The sequence below is a fragment of the Brachycentrus maculatus genome, unplaced genomic scaffold (genome assembly GCF_059751285.1).
Source record: "Brachycentrus maculatus isolate JH-2025_06_01 unplaced genomic scaffold, ASM5975128v1 h1tg000216l, whole genome shotgun sequence".
NCBI lineage: Eukaryota > Metazoa > Arthropoda > Insecta > Trichoptera > Brachycentridae > Brachycentrus > Brachycentrus maculatus.
In genome coordinates, this window is record NW_028280967.1 from 2450935 (window position 1) to 2465886 (window position 14952).

The window sequence follows — 14952 nt, forward strand, 5'->3', positions numbered from 1 at the left end:
ATTTCATTAACTCTTTTTTTCAAAATCATATTTTTATTTCGAAGAAATTTTTCAATACAAAAACGGTGTAATTAGTTATTAAATAAAAAAAATCAATTATTATAGTTAAAATTTTACCTAGGTTTAGAGAAAAATAAGTTGCGACTTATCGAAAACTGGGCCTTAAATAACGCTGGATTTAAAAAAAGGTTAGGACGAAACGCACGTGTAATCAAACCTTTGCTAGTAAGCCATTGAGAACTTCAATCAATCAAAACGTCCAGATAAAATAACATCTTAAGAAAATCATCGTATACGTATTCAAAGTACGGTATTGCTGTCAATTAACTCAAGTTTTTGCTCCACCATACAACACTTTAGATTTAAATTATTAAAAAAATCATCGATTATTTAACCCACAAACAAAGGCAAATCAGAAAAAATACAAATCATCGGATTGCCAAAGAAGACGAGTGTTTTCTTATTTCAAGACGTTTTTAATTTTCCAGTGCCTTCTATAGTACAAGATGCTATTTTATCTAACCATGAAATATTTTCTTATTATTTTTTAACATCTCATCAAAGATGAAGAAAAATATGGAAGTCTGGGCATTTACGGGGCTGACGACCGTCATAGGCTGGTTTAAGTGATCACTTTACACACGTGTAACATTCACCAATTCTATCCATTATTGACAACCACACTACTCAAATTCTTGGAAGTTCTATTTATATATATATATGAACCAATTTAGAAACCTTGTTCTTGAATCACTAGAACTTCACTAGAGACATCTATTGGAGATGTTAAATGAGATGTTAAAAAATAATATGAAAATAACTCCTGTAATTGGATATAATCCAGATTTTGTGAACAAGTATTTGGACACACTCAAAATGTTGTAACTATTTTCTTAGTGCGAAAATTATTTTATTTTATCTTTTTTTTTTATTACACTATATAAAATGCAGTTCCACCAAGAAATATTAGTACGAAACTGTGAAATGAAAAATATTAGTTGATTCTTGTTAGATATATTTTTCTATATACCCAGACTTTAATATTCTACGTCATCTATATTGAATTATCAATCAAAACTTTATAAAATAAAAATGAAGGAATAATTTAACTAAAATAATGCAAACAAACAAAAGATACATTAAAAAATGGTGTCTAACACAAAACTATAAAATTTAATAATTTACTTAGCATCAAATACCCTGCAGGGGTAGGCAGAGAGGATGGAACAAAACACTCTTTTGTTCTGATATACACTCCTAGCTTTCATCGTATCCCTACATCTATTCATACATTCCCACCAGTTCTGTAGGCATTGACAAGACCAGATTTTGGTTTCTGATTAAATATATATGTATTTATAAAGAAACAACCTCAACAATAAAAACTAACCAAAATTTTTTTTTCAGTCAAATTTAAGAAAACCGTCAAAATTCAACGCACTGGCGTTTAAAATCAACCACCTGGGATCGGTTTACCTTAAACAGCTGACACGACGCGTAACACGACATCACCGAAACAAGACGCGACGACATACGTTTGTTACAGAAGGCACTGTTTTTTATTATTATTTAAATTGTAATTAGTTTTTGTCGAATTACGAATCGTGTATACTCACAAAATAATAGCTCTATAGGAAATGATTGCGGCGTTCACTGAGAGCAAATCGTATTTCAACGCAATAAATAATAATCATTCGTACCTATTTCAAATTACACAAATGGTACTGCTAAGGTGAAGGAGAACTCACCGCCGAGGTCATATTTATTATTTATTTATTTTAAATTACATAACGCACCGTCATTTTACAAAAAAAAAATATGTACACAATATAAAAGTGATTTGGCGGTTTGATAATGAATGTTGGCTAGTCTAAAAATCTAAATACTGGAGCTACATAGATTTAACTACCTGCTGCTTTTTGTATGCAGGCGATGCTGTGTTCTTGCTGATAGCAGAGAAGATCTGTAGGAGCTAGTATCAAAGGTGTATAGTGTGTGCAAGGAAAGTGATATGCTGATGTTGGCAAATCCCAAATTCAAAAATTAATTATTGTATATTAGCACTTTTCATCTTATTTTCTTTCTGATAATATCTATTGTATTCTTGCCAGTGCCATTTACTATATATTATTTCGGGAAATAAAAATACTTTGTGTTTTGATCCACTCACATTTTTATTAACCAACTAGTTTCGGCAACAACCTGTTGCCCTCTTCAGGGTTTAATTTATGACTAAAATTAAACCCTGAAGAGGGCAACAGGTTGTTGCCGAAACTAGTTGGTTAATAAAAATGTGAGTGGATCAAAACACAAAGTATTTTTATTTCTCGAAATAATACATCAATATGATCCACAAAGTTAATGCTTTCAATATTCAAAACCCTTTACTATAACCTAAAATATTATGTATACCCACACACAGGCCATGCCTTTGTGGGATCTTTTTTGTAATCATGGTATATATTTTTTTGTACTTGTATTTATATTTTACTTTCAAATGCAAAATAATTTAAAATTGTCTGCTGTCTGCTACATTTTGTATGCTGACGATGTTTTGCTTTTTACCAATAGTGGAGAAAAACATGCAGAAGCTGGTGACAAAAGTGTGTATTGTGTGCAAGGAAAGTGATTTGTTGATGAATGTGCAGAAATTCCGAAGTCATGGTTTTCTGAAAGAGATTAATGTAGATCTGGGTGTAAAATAGTAGAAAACGGGTAAATATTGGTATGCAGTTGACAAAAATTGATGAGGCAAATGAAAAAATTGAAAGGGCATAAAGATCTATCAGATTCAGTTATGTATGCCTTATTTAGAAAATATGACAATAAGACAAATAAATGAACTTTGTGACAAATCTTGATTGATAATGAATATTATATTGTTTTTAGGGATCAACCTTATTCATTAATTATTTACTATTATACACATTTATTATCGTTTTTAAGATATATGAACTGAATACACTGAATATACCCACTTCAATTTATTATCGATATAAAAATCTTTGAAAACAATCTTAGTTTAATCTAAGTTAAGAGGGCATTTTCATAGTTGTTGGGTAATATTTCCACAGCTAAGATCAATTCCATGTCGGCTATAATAGTTTACAAGTGATCTATGATTTATACGCGTTACTATCATTGATAGACATAAGTAATTTCTTATCAAAAACGCTATCTAAAATATACTTCATGAAATGAACTTATGATTTAAAAAGACGGAAATGCCAGGCAATGAGAGAGCAGTTAGTTAAGGCGAGATAATTGATAGCCCGCAACTTAATTTTCTTTAAACCCAGGTAACATTTAACGAAATCAATTTTTTTTGTTTAACACACCGTTTTTGTACTGAAAGAATACGTTTTTTCTTCGAAATGAATATATCGCTCACTCCTTTCAACAACGTCATAAAGCAAAAATCGTCATTTTCGGTTGTGTACGTTTTTGGAATGCCCAGAAAATGTACTATATCCCAGCAAAAGCGGCATATTTTGAACATAATATTTACCCGCTACGGGGCAGAAAGTATTGTTTTTACATTTTTAAGAAAATATATTGCTTAAGTGTACTGAAAATTTCGATATTATGGAGTATCTTAGGTTTAAATGGATAAAAACAATAAAAAATCTATGTAAAAAGAACTCCACTGACAAGAAACAAGGTGGCTCGGTGGGTCTCTGTAATTTTTAAAAATAGATTTATAATTCTTTAAATAATTGAATATAATTTGCGTAAATAAATAAAATAAAACAATACAAAAATTATAGAAAAAAACTAGGATGTGTCCAGAAGCGCCAAGCTTCAGATTTTTAATCATGTAATACACATCACTAATTTCATTTATATACTTTTTCGAGTTTATTAATTTAATAATGCGAATACGACTAGTTTCGAAAATATATGTGGCGAAAGTGAGAGGGAAAAAAGAACGAGGACGACCGAAAAAGACTTGGCACGATCAGATCAATCAGAACCTAAAATCTGGCGGTGTCAAAAGTCTGCGTAATCGGAGGGCATGTATGACTAGATGTATGGATGTGAAGAAGGCAAGGAGTGTATGTCAGGAAAGAAGAGTGGCATTTCATTCTTTCTGCCTACCCCTGCGGGAGAAACGGCGTGATGGTGGTAGGAGTAACAAAAAACGTAAATAGCCATCTTTTTAAACAACCTCTGACCAGGGGTTTTTGTGTTAAATTAAACATGTGAACTAAAAAAATGTATATCAAAAATTACGTAAGAAAAACCATTAATAATAAAAACTGTTGAGTCAAGCGGTCATTCCGCTTACACATTTACGCTAAAACCGGTTATTCGCACCGATACTAAATTGCAATATTGTTGTTTATTGTGTATGTTTTTTTTAGAGTTCCCAGTAGCTATTTTTAATTCCGAGAAGCCAAATAATTAATGGTTTCTAAATAAGAGATCTGGTTTTGTGTGTCACCTTGTGCTAGGAGGAAAGTGCGAATATTGCCTAATTAATTACGTACATATCGCTCAATCCTTTCAACAACGTCATATATATTTAAAAAAAAACAGATTTTTCAGGAGATCGTTTTTAAAGTTTAAAAACATTATAGAATGTTTTAAAAATAAATATCAAGCCACTTATTGAACTTTTTACTGTGCAACAGAACTTTTTAGGTAAAACCTGAATGTTTTTTCTCCATTTGAAAAATATTTCTTCTTATTCAAACCCTCATCCGCACCCGATGGTGCATAGGGCACTGCATCATATAAACGCAGTGTTATCTTGATCATTAACACATGAAGGAAAGGTGATCAGCCATCCACTTCAGGTACCAGTTCAGGGTCATATTAAATAAATATTAAGACTGAAAATCACCAATATTTATTTTGACCCTCTTGGGAATCGAACCCGGGACCTCCAGCATGGTAGCCTAGCGCACTAACCACTACACTATGGAGGTGAACGAAAATTGACGGGTTTTTTGTCCTGTCAAAAAGCAAAAACATTATGAATGTACCATCAGATAAATGTATTTTAAGTATAAAACGGAGAATCCAAAATGATGCAGGCTCTAATAAAGAAATATACGGGTACCTAATTCACAGCGTTTTGTTATTAAGTAAATATTTATCAAATGCAGGTACATTGTAAAAATAAATGCATATAGGAACTACCCTTATATCAAGGATAGAAAACATATTACAAATAATGATAATAATAGCTTTGATATAAAAAAAGAATAATAATAATTTTGTCCGCCTCCGTGGTGTAATGGTTAGCGTGTTTAGCTCCCGTGCTAGAGGTCCCAGGTTCGATTCCCACGGGGGAGGGTGAAAATAAATATGTTTGATTTTACACTCTAATATTTATTTTGAATTACGCAGGAGTGATCACCTCGCCTTCATATAAGTAACGATCAAGATAACACTGCGTCTCAATGCGGTGCAGTGCACTATGCAACACTAGGTGCGGATAAGAAGGTCTAATAATTGAATGATAATATTTTTTGTTATCTAAATATTAAACAATTTTAATATCTCAATATAGACGAAGAAGAATATGGAAGATAGGGCATTACAAGGGCTTACGACCTAACGACCTAATTGATACCGATTGGACAAATATGCCAAAAAAATGTGTATATATATATATATATATATATATATATATATATATATATATATATATATATATATATATATATATATATATATATATATATATATATATAAATATGTATATATATACACCGCAGGACAAAAAAATTTACGAGTTTACTTGCTACCGCACGCCTTGACTTTACTGAACTCTTTTTCTAAGAAATCCTTTATCGATACCTCTTTCTTTTGTTCAATAAATTAAAGACACTTTGTGTCAGCTTTCTACAATATTTACATTTTAAAATGTCTCAACAATTTTGTTTTACCCGCGTTTGAGGGAACATAACACAACAATCATGGAAAGTGCAAAGCAAATGTCGATTGCGATAAAATCCAAAATAATCACACTGTCGCAACAAAACATATCTAATTGTAAAATATCTCGTTGAGTTGGGTATTCAGAAGGTGCAGTGAGGTTTTTATTTAAAAAATTCCAAGAAACTGGATCCATAGAACGGAAAAAAGGAAGCGGATGGGGGCGCGCGACATCTGCCCGAGATGATCGCTTAATAAAAAAAATTGTTATGCGCGATCGATTTTTAACGGCACTTAAAATACACGCAGAGGTGCAGTCTACCAGCTAATCAACATTTTCCGTAAAAACAGTGTCCAGGCGGCTGTTGGAACATGGTTTCCAAGCACGAAGTCCCGCAAAGAAACCATTACTGACGAACAAAATGCAGAAGGCTAGACTGGATTGGGCGAAGGAGCACCAGAATTGGACCTTGGAGGATTGGCAAAATGTTATTTTCTCCGATGAATCAAAATTCAACCTTTTTGGTCCAGACGGCAGAAAGATAGTTCGACGAAAACTTGGGGAAAGATACCATCCGTCGTGCGTCACTCGAACCGTTAAACATTCACCCTACGTCATGATTTGGGGGTGCATGACAGCGTACGGTTTGGGACCTCTAAATTTTATACAGGGTACGATGAATGCCATCCAGTACAAAAAAGTGTTGAAAAACCATCTTATTCCAACAATCGAGGACATTACGCAGTATACCGCGGACCCGATTTTTCAGGACGATTTGGCGCCGTGCCATAGAGCCCGCACTGTGAGTACAAATATTTATTTTTTAATGCACTTTGTAGACCACTTGATAAATAATTTATTGTTTTTCTTACAGATCATTGAATACAAGGATAAAATTGGCTTAAAATCGTTGACGTGGCCCGGGAATAGTCCTGATTTGAACCCGATAGAAAATTTATGGGCGATTATGGAAAAAAAAAGTTGGGAAAAAAAAATAAAAAAACATTGAGGAATTTAAAAAAAACTTGATTCAAGTTTAGGAAGAAGAAATAACATCAGAAATTTAAGATTCGCTTTACGCTTCGTTAAATAATAGAATTTTACATGTTATAAAAAATAAAGGTGAATTCACTAAGTATTAAATATTTTTAAATGTTATAAATATGTTTAAATGTAAAATACCTTAATTTAAAATAAAGCGATTAGAACCTTCTTCTTAAATATGAATTAAAAAATTACATGTCTTTTATTACTCCATCACAAACACTCGACCATAAATGAACCGTTATGGGTCTCTAAGGTTCGGATAATCTGATACCTGGTATATAATGGCAATTTCTAAGTACAATTCATGAGTAAGATCTTTCATTTTAACCTTGAAGTAACGAGTAGTCATCACATATGTTAAACAATACAAAAAAAAAACTAATTAAATATCAAGAATAATTCATTATGTGTCAATTTTAGTTTTTTTGAGGACTCGTAAATTTTTTTGTCCAGGGGTGTATATATATATATATATATATATATATATATATATATATATATATATATATATATATATATATATATATATATATATATATATATATATATATATATATATATATATATATATATATATATATATATATATATATATATATATATATATATATATATATATATATATATATATATATATGCATGTATGTATATAACAGGTACATCAATTACAGTTAAAGGTACCACGTTGTACATATAGGAACGATATCCTGTATTAGCTATTACTGCATACCAATAAAATGACTAGCATACCAATTACAAAATGTACATATTTAATATTTAATCAGTACACGCGTTCACTTAAATTCATATATAAAATAAAACACATGTGCAATACCGTTTTTTGAGTTTATTAATGTAAACACGACTAGTTTCAAAGAACTACAGATGTTCTCATCAATAATTGAAAATACAATCTGTTAATGAGAATATATTTCGTTCTAGAAACTAGTCGTATTTACGTTAAAAAAATCAAAAAGTGGCTTTTTAAACTGTTTAATTTTTTAAATTATCGTATAAGGTAAAATCAGATCCATAAATAATTCAATTAAATTTGTTGAAAATACCGACATTATTCGAGTCGATTATGTTTATAAATCAGTAAAAACTTTTTTAATTTGTAAATCTAATTACTTATCATTAATTTAATGAGTTTTCAATTTGGCATCATTAAAACTATTGAATAAATAAAAAAATATAAAAAAATAAATTATTTTAAATACGGTAACATGAAAACTATTGAATGAATAAAAAAAATATTAAAAAAAATAATATGTTTTAAATAAGGTGTCATGAAAACTTTTGAATAATAAAAATTATTGTAATAATATAAAATACAATAAGTTTTAATTTAGTATCGTGAAAACTTTTGAATAAATATAGTAATTATATTATAAAATAACTTGATATCTTTTCAAATTGGTATCATGAAAATTTTTGAATAAATAAAATAATTTAACAAAAAAAATAATGTAACAAGTTTTCAATTTGGTATCACGAAAAGTATTGTATAAATAAAATAATTTTAAAATAAAATAACTTTAAAAGTTTTCCAGTAGAATAATAAAAATAATTTAATAACAAAATAATTAAATAAGTTTTTATTTTGGTATCACGAAACCTGTTGAAAAATAATTTTAAAATAAAATAATCTAATATGTCTTCGATTTGGTGTCATGAAAACTTTTCAATTAATAAAATAAATTTTATAAGAAAATAAGTTTTCAATTTGGTATAACGAAAACTACTGAATGAATAAAATAATTTAAAAAAAAAATCTAATATATTTTCTATTTGTTGTCACGAAAACCTTTGAATAATAGAAATAATTTAATAACAAAATATTTAAATAAGTGATCAATTTGGTATCACGAAAACTTTTGAATAAATAAAATAGTTCAATAAGTGTTCAACTTGGTATCATGAAAACTTTTGAATAAATAAAATAATTCAATAAGTGTTCAACTTGGTATCATGAAAACTTTTGAATAAATAAAATAATTCAATAAGTGTTCAACTTGGTATCATGAAAACTTTTGAGTAAATAAAATAATTCAATAAGTGTTCAACTTGGTATCATGAAAACTTTTGAATAAATAAAATAATTCAATAAGTGTTCAACTTGGTATCATGAAAACTTTTGAATAAATAAAATAATTCAATAAGTGTTCAACTTGGTATCATGAAAACTTTTGAGTAAATAAAATAATTCAATAAGTGTTCAACTTGGTATCATGAAAACTTTTGAATAAATAAAATAATTCAATAAGTGTTCAACTTGGTATCATGAAAACTTTTGAATAAATAAAATAATTAAATAAGTTTTCAATTTGGTATCATTAAAACTTTTGATAATTATTTGCTTTATTCACAGATAATTGACTCTTTCAATGATTACTCACTGATTGTTTGATTTTTCGCTGATAACAGCGATTGTTATTCAATATGTCATTGAAATATCTCATCCAAACAGTAGTAATTTACTTCTACTATCTTTATTTACCGACGAAATTGTTATTTACTATTTGTAAGAAATGCTCGTGATAATCGCGAAATATTTGTACTGTTCTAGCGTAATTATTTACTAAATGATAAAAAATTAACTGATTCACCGAAATACCATGTTTTTCAATTGAATATCCTTTTAATAGATAGAAATATTATTATAGTCATTTACTAATTTAAAAAAATAAGTAATAATTGCTTTATATAGGTAGAGTACTCACTGATTTTTTTTTCACTTTTATTATTTATTGGTCTTCGGTAATAATCACAAATAAGTAAAATATTCACTGATTGAAACTATTGTTATTTCGGTAACGATCACATAATATTAGTATTACTCACACTGATGAATATTGTTTTGATATTGTTATTTACTAGGTTTCAATTATTATCACGAACCATTATTAGTATTTACACTGATTAAAATTGTTTGACTGTTGTTATTTACTGAGTTTCGATAACAATCACGTAATATTAGTATTGTTCTCACTGATGAATATTATTTTGAAATTGATATTTACTGTGTTTCAGTAATTATCAAGAAACATCAGTAGTATTTACACTGATTAAAATTGCTTGACTGTTGTTATTTACTGAGTTTCGATAACAATCACGTAATGTTAGTATTGTTCTCACTGATGAATATTATTTTGAAATTGATATTTACTGAGTTTCAGTAATTGTCAAGAAATATCAGTAGTATTTACACTGATTAAAATTGTTTGACTGTTGTTATTTACTGAGTTTCGATAACAATCACGTAATGTTAGTATTGTTCTCACTGATGAATATTATTTTGAAATTGATATTTACTGAGTTTTAGTAATTATCAAGAAACATCAGTAGTATTTGCACTGATTGAAATTGTTTAACTATTGTTTTTAAATGATTTTCAGTAATAAACACGTAATATTAGCATTGTTCTCACTGATGAATATTGTTTTACTAAAGTTATTTACTGGGTTTCAGTAATTATTAAGACACATCGGTAGTTTTTGCACTGATTGAAATTGTTTTACTATTGTTATTAAATGATTTTCAATAGTAAACACGTAATATTAGTATTGTTCTCACTGATGAATACTGTTCCACTATAAAGTAGTTATTTTATAGCCGAACATTAATATTTTCACTGATTGAAATTGTTTTACTATTGTTTTTAACTGACGTTTTTATAATTAATCACGTTTTCGTACTATAGTCACTGATTGGATTTGTTCAAACTGTTGTTTATCGTAAAGTCCTTACAAGTTTCCGTGCATAAATTAATAATATTTTTGCTTTTATCGATTTTTTAATGGCGCTACAATTTTTTAATGACCGAAATATCTCGACGTGGAAATAATTAGCGACTGTTAAGTCATCGCAAAGGTAAATAAACAAAACGAAAATGGTTCGCTTGCGGCGCGTGTCATTTGGCCATGTCGCGGTGGAAAAACGATGGCCGTGCGAGTGTGGTGAATTATTATTTATGGAGTTACATGTGGTCGCGAATAATTACAGGCGATTGCTCGTGTGGGTTTGGCTTGTAGGAACATTTGTGTGACCGGCCCGCGCGAGAGTCGCCTCGTTACTGTGTGGAGCACCGAATCAACACAAAGCGCCGAGTAGCGCAAGATAATGAGTAGACGGTCGGAATTACGAGACCGCTTCGCAAATTGAGAGAAAAATTACTCTTTTATCCTTCTTGCACCCTGGTAGTGTAGAGGGAAAATAAAGAGATCCTCTTCGACTGTTATTTATTTATTTTATATTATTATAGTCATTATTGCCTAAGTTTGTATTAGTTTTTGATATCTTAACAAAGAAGTAGACGAATTAATTAAATTGATAAAAAATTGGTGAAATTGACATATGAGATGCACATGCTTGGACGCCAAGGGATGGAAACATAGCTGGACATCACTTGCAGTCTGCAGAGAAGCACGGTCTAAAGGTATACTAGACGAACTGGCTATGTACCTTTGTAACGAGCCCTCCAATGTACATTTATTAAATACAAGAAGTTTAAATAAATAAAATACAAATAAATAATAATACAAAAGTAAAATACAAAAAAAAACAACAAATATACGCCATGACAGGCGTCGTGGCGTAGTTGGGTAGACGCTCGACTGCGAAACTAGCGTCCCGGGTTCGATTCCCGCCAAGCGCAAAATAAATTCAAGAAAAAAATATTTTTAATTGGTCTGGGTGTTTCTGATGTATTATTCACATTTACCTTCAATATCCATACTATCCTACCTGCAGATGAGCCTTTAACAGAGGCATTGCGGGTTATTCTTTTTAGATAAAATAAATCAAAAATATAAAAAATATTTATATTTTTTTCTATTTTTCTGACCAGTTACCGGGTTTCGTCATTACCTACATCATCAGACATCACAACAAGAAGGTCGACGAGGCCTGGACAGTAGACAGATCTCCTGGCTCCGGAACATAAGAGATTGGACGGGATCAGAACTGTCAAGACGATGTTCAGAGGTAAGACAAAAAAAAATACTCTAAAATGATAGTCGATGTTGAATAGACCTGACATGACACGCAAAGAAGAAGATTTTATATATTATTTCTGTTGAAGACCATAATTTTATATATTATTTCTGACAAAAACAAAATGAATTGAATGAATTTAAGTAGTAAATGATAATAATAAGGGTTTTTAGGCAGAATTTTAAATAAATTTTATTCAAGAAATGAATTTTCGCAGCTATATTTAAATAATATATGCGTGAATCTGGAACCGTTGTTTGACGACTCCATCTACTCTTTCAACAACTATATAGTTGTTTTATTTCACCAAGAAATGTCAGTAAAAAAATCCAAATCTAGAAAAATACAAGATATCAATTATATCACCAAGTTAAGGCAAGTGTTGCGTTCTGTGATACCGCATTATGTCAAGTGGCATCACTTATATTCTTTTATTATTGAAGCAAGTGTACCTATGTAATATGGGTACCTAAGGAAGATGAATCTGATTCGGTCCATAAATATAATTGTACCGTGTCGCAGTCATCAACACATCTCGAATTCGTCAGGATAAGCAGATAGCAATGGGGACGCCACGCGAAGTACGAATTTATGTTGTTACAAGAGCTAATTTTATCGTTTTTGGGCTGATTTTATATAACACCATATTTTCTTTTCCTTCCTGCATATTCTATTTTTTACACCATACCCTAACCTTTTTACTCCCTTCCTCACACACACACACACACTCCCATTCTCTTTTCATTTTTTTTTATCTCTTAATGTTTTAATAGTTATTATAAAATAAATGTGGAATTGTTTAATTGGCTTTATTTTTATGAATATAACTATTTTTGCTAACGTAATATGTTTATTATTGTTGATGAACTATTTTTTATTATAAACTTTTTTAAATATAAAGCTGTATAATTCTCGAACAAATAAAAAAAAAATTCAAAAATTCAAAACATTTCGAAATATTGAAAATTTTGTGCGAAAACATCGTTTAAGGAACCAAAATTTCAAACTGAAAAATATTTATTTTTCGGATTAATTCATTTCACAAAACAATTTTGCAGTAGAATTAAAATTGAAAAATGTGTCTTTGTGGAAATATCTATTCTCGTTTAATTCAACTTGGTAAATAGTACAACTTTTTAAATGTATTTTTCCACGTGTGTATGCATTCAGAGTCATTTTAAATGATGCTGAATGCATCAATGCACAGTAGATTTTAAGGAATAGTTACATTTACGAAGTAAAACTTTAAAGAGCAATGTTGTATAAAATTTAACAAGGCATTTGTTTTTTTCAAAGTAAATAAATTAATCAATTAATAAAAAATGTCTATTTATGTCTCTTTATGCCTAATATAGAGAGGGTTAATATAAAACTGCTTGTATTTTCACCCGTTGATGAAAACATCTGTAGTTCTCGAAACTAGTCGTGTTAACATTAATTAACTCAAAAATAGTCTAATAAAAGTGATTAATTAGTATATTGAAAGGACGATTTCATGTATGTGGATTATTTACAACATTTGAGTGTGTCCAAAAACTTGTTCACAAAATCTGGATTATTTAAAATTACAGGAGTTTTTTTCATATTATTTTTTGACATCTCATCAGAGATGAAGAAGAATATGGAAGTGATCTCACCAATAGATGTCTCTAGTGACGTTCTAGTGATTCAAAAATAATGTTTCAAAATTGGTTCATATATATACAGAACTTCCAAGAATTTGAGTAGTGTGGTTGTCAATAATGGGTAGAATAGGTGAATGTTACACGTGTGTAAATTGATAACTTAAATAAGCCTATGACGGCCGTCAGCCCCGTTAATGCTCAGACTTCCATATTCTTCTTCATCTTTGATGAGATGTCAAAAAATAATATGTGGATCCACTAGGACAAATTTTTAAGCCAGCCTCCTCCACTTTTTGATCGTTGATGATAAACTATCTTAAGCGTATCATAGATATCATTCAAAATTAGTAATTTTTTACGTCATAATATATTATAACGTCACAATCAGATTAGAATCAACATTCATCACTGGAAATAATTATCATCTGAGTACCTACTCGACATAAATGTGTACGCACGAGTTAAGTGATAATGTAGACACATAAAATCAAATACCCGTATCGTAAAAATTTGTGAATTCACTATCAGAGTTGAAATTTTCGGAAATATCTCAAAGTCCGAGTCGAAAGTTTTGCGATAATGTATCGCACTCAGTTCGATAGAGACAAATCATACAAAATGATAACACTGGCCAACAATGATTTTGTAACTGAAATTTTGATGACTGATTTGGACTAAGTAAATCGTTTTTATTCAAAGTCTATACGGTGACAAGCTTGTATCACGTCAAGTTTTGAAGTTACAGTTATTTTATTGTTTGTATGGACCCCATACGTTGAAACCGTAATGGTGGTTGGTATCTAGACATGTCGCTCACTCCTTTCAAGAACGTCATAAATCAAAAAACTTGATTTTTCAGGAAAACGTTTTTAATGTTTAAAAATATAATAAAATGTATTAAAAATAAATATCAAGCCACTTGTTGAACTTTTTACTGTGCAACAGATCTTTTTAGGTAAAACCTGAAGGTTTTTTCTCCATTTGAAAAATATTTAGTATATTTAAAAAAATAATAATACACTACCTTTTCTTCAAAATGTAAAAACAACACTTTCTGCCCTGTAGCGGGTAAATATTAAGTTAAAAATATGCCGCTTTTGCTGGGATATAGTACATTTTCTGGGCATTCCGAGAACATGCACAACTTAAAATTGACGATTTTTGATTTAAGACGTTCTTGAAAGGAGTGAGCGATGTTTTAGTCTAAGGTCTGAGGGATTAAAAAAAAAAAGATAATTATGGAGTAACAGTGGAAACTATTAATATTGAATACGATAGCATTGTTTGATTTTATATATTTATACATAAATAATAAGATAAAATTTAGTCAATATCAGAATTAAAAATATCCATTTTTTTTGCTTTCGTTTTTGAATTCAGCTAAGCAAAGTGCATAAA

General features: G+C 29.6%; 1 protein-coding gene and 1 long non-coding RNA gene across 2 annotated transcripts in view; one reads left to right on the forward strand and one right to left on the reverse strand.

Annotated features, from left to right (window-relative positions):
• The window catches only part of Mitf (transcription factor Mitf), a 152432-nt gene that overhangs the window by 65667 nt on the left and 71813 nt on the right, over positions 1-14952 (reverse strand). The gene's annotated exons all lie outside the window — the stretch shown is intronic.
• On the forward strand, positions 5909-7008 carry LOC148306984 (uncharacterized). Its single transcript, XR_015837918.1, has 2 exons — positions 5909-6689; positions 6762-7008. It is a non-coding gene; the product is annotated as an uncharacterized LOC148306984 (long non-coding RNA).